The 2,797-nt window shown below is 53.7% G+C and overlaps 1 pseudogene; it reads left to right on the top strand.

Annotated features, from left to right (window-relative positions):
• The first annotated feature begins 711 nt into the window (after positions 1-711).
• On the top strand, positions 712-2,211 carry LOC112395681 (serine hydroxymethyltransferase, mitochondrial pseudogene; annotated as a pseudogene).
• The last annotated feature ends 586 nt before the right edge of the window (positions 2,212-2,797 follow it).

Raw genomic sequence — 2,797 nt, 5'->3', positions numbered from 1 at the left:
GCGCCCCTCCTGTGGTGGTTGGCTGCAGGCTGGGAAGAGCCCGGGCTCTAGCCTGACTGCAAGAGAGAGCAGTTGCAAGAGAGAGCGTTGCAAGAGAGAGCAGCTCACACTCTGCCCTACCGCTACCTAGCTGGGTGCCCTATGGCCAACGATTGGATCTGTCTGAGGCTTTGTTTCATCACCTGCGAAATGGAGATGTATGAGTCAGGGTTCTCCAGACAACTCTCTCGCTCTATCTAGATCTACAAATATATCATATACATATATATGTATGTATATACATACATACATGTATATATACCCCTGACTGGGGCAAGGGAGGAGGTACAGACTAGCTGAGGCACAGAACGACACCTCGTCTTCAGTCTTCCTTCGCCTTGAGTCCTGGGTCAAGGCAAAACTGGAAGAGAGCAGTGTTCTCCAGAGGATTGCCCACTGGCTCCAGCGGGAAACTGAGTCGGGGGCAAAAGCTTCTGACCCTGGGGCTACAGACGAGAAATGGAACTGAAGAAGAGCGGGGGGGGAAAAAAACTACAATCCCCAAAAGACCATAAAGCGTCCACCTTACTCATGCGTAGACCCCGCCCAATTCAGTGGTTGCCCGGCAGCTCTTTTCGCGCATGCGCTCTCTGACCAGTCTTCTTCCAACCCCTTTTGTTCCCCGGCCGGGGCTGGTACCCGGACCTCCTGTGACCTTCATCTCGGGTTGTGATGTTGCCCTTCTCTTCGCTCTGGGCGACTCGGCCTCTGCAGAGATGTGGTCACCTGGTCAGGATGGCCATAAGGTGCCAGCACAGCGAGGCGGCCCAGACCCAGACTGGAGAAGCAAGCAAGGGCTCGTCAGGCCAGGAGAGTCTATCAGACAGTGACCCTGAGATATGGGAGCTGCTACGGAGAGAGAAGGACAGGCAGTGTCGCGGCCTGGAAGCTCACTGCTCCAGAGAACCGCAGCCAAGCTGCGCGGGAGGCCCTGGGGTCCTGTCTGAACAGCAAGTACTCGGAAGGTTATCCTGGCAAGAGGTACTATGGAGGAGCAGAGGCAGTGGATGAAATCGAGCTGCTGTGTCAGCGCCGGGCCTTGGAGGCCTTTGACCTGGATCCTGCTCAGTGGGGAGTCAATGTCCAGCCCTACTCGGGGTCCCCAGCCAACCTGGCTGCCTACACAGCCCTTCTGCAGCCTCATGACCAAATCATGGGGGGATCCCGTGCCCGATGGGGGCCATCTCACCCATGGCTAAATGTCTGATGTCAGGTGGATCTCAGCTACATCCATCTTCTTCAAGTCTATGTCCTATAAGCTGCAACCCAAAACCAGCCTCACTGACTATGACCAGCCGGCACTCGCTGCTCGGCTCTTCCAACCTTAGACTCATCAGAGCTGGTACCGGTGCCTATGCCCGCCTCATCGACTATGCCCGCATGAGAGAGGTGTGTGATGAGGTCAAGGCGCACCTGCTGGCGGACGTGGCCCACATCAGTGGCCTGGTGGCTGCCAAGGTGATCCCCTCACCTTTCAAGCATGTGGATGTTGTCACCACTACCACTCACAAGACCCTTCGAGGGGCCAGGTCAGGACTCCTCTTCTGCTGGAAGGGGGTGCGGGCTGTGGACCCCAAGACTGGCCAGGATATCCTTCCACGTTTGAGGACCGAATCAACTTTGCTGTGTTCCCATCCCTGCAGGGGGGCCTCCAGAACCATGCCATTGCTGCAGTGTCTGTGGCCCTAAAGCAGGCCTGCACCCGTTCCGGGAGCACTCCCTGCAGGTTCTGAAGAACGCTAGGGCCATGGCTGATGCCCTGCTAGAGCGAGGCTACTCGCTGGTGTCTGGTGGCACTGACAAGCACCTAGTGCTGGTAGCCCTGCGGCCCAAGGGCCTGGATGGAGCTCGAGCTGAACGGGTGTTGTAACTCGTATCCATCACGGCCAGCAAGAACACGTGTCCTGGAGATCGAAGTGCCACCACACCTGGGGGCCTGCGGCTGGGTGCCCCAGCCTTGACTTCTAGATAGTTCTGTGAAGAGGACTTCTGGAAAGTTGTGGGCTTTACAGATGAAGGTGTCAAATCGGCTTGGAGGTAAAGAGCAAGACCGCCAAACTCCAGGATTTCAAATCCTTCCCGCTCAAAGGCCCAGAAACAAGTCATTGGCTGGCTGACCTCAGGCAATGGGTGGAGCAGTTTGCCAGGGCCTTCCCCATGCCTGTGCACTGAAGGCACCTAAGAAATGAAGCCCACAGACTGACGTTTATTCCTCTTCCCCCTACCTGGACAAGTTGGGTGTTGGGGGTAACTGCCTATCTTCCAATTTTTTGCTGGGGGAGTTGAAGGCCGCCCACTTAGGGGCAAAGGCAGGTGTAGTTCCCCTTCCCAGAATTTGTAGCTGAGAAAGTTGCTTCTTGTCACAACACTTAAAAGGAAGAGGCTTGAGGCTTTCTGCCCTAATCTCTCTCATTGTCTCAGTGTTATAGACTCCCTGCCCTCTCCTGGGGAGGGGGGAGTTCCCCTTGTGAGCCAGAGGAAGAAGTGGGTAGGCACCCTTCTTTCATTTTTATCTAATAAAATGCTAACCTGCAAAAAAAACCTAAAAAACAAACAAAAAATGTATATACATATACACATACACATATATGTATATATTTGTAGATCTAGATAGATACATACATATATACACACATACATATAATGTAATAGATACACATACACATATAATGTCTACCCACTTATTTATATGGAGATTTATTTTAAGGAATTGGTGCATTTGGTTTGGGGGCTGGTGAGTGTGACGTCTGCAGGGCAG

Source organism: Neophocaena asiaeorientalis, unplaced genomic scaffold (assembly GCF_003031525.2).
Source record: "Neophocaena asiaeorientalis asiaeorientalis breed wild unplaced genomic scaffold, Neophocaena_asiaeorientalis_V1.1 scaffold299, whole genome shotgun sequence".
Classification (NCBI taxonomy): domain Eukaryota; kingdom Metazoa; phylum Chordata; class Mammalia; order Artiodactyla; family Phocoenidae; genus Neophocaena; species Neophocaena asiaeorientalis.
This window is presented reverse-complemented; position numbering and strand designations above follow the sequence as displayed.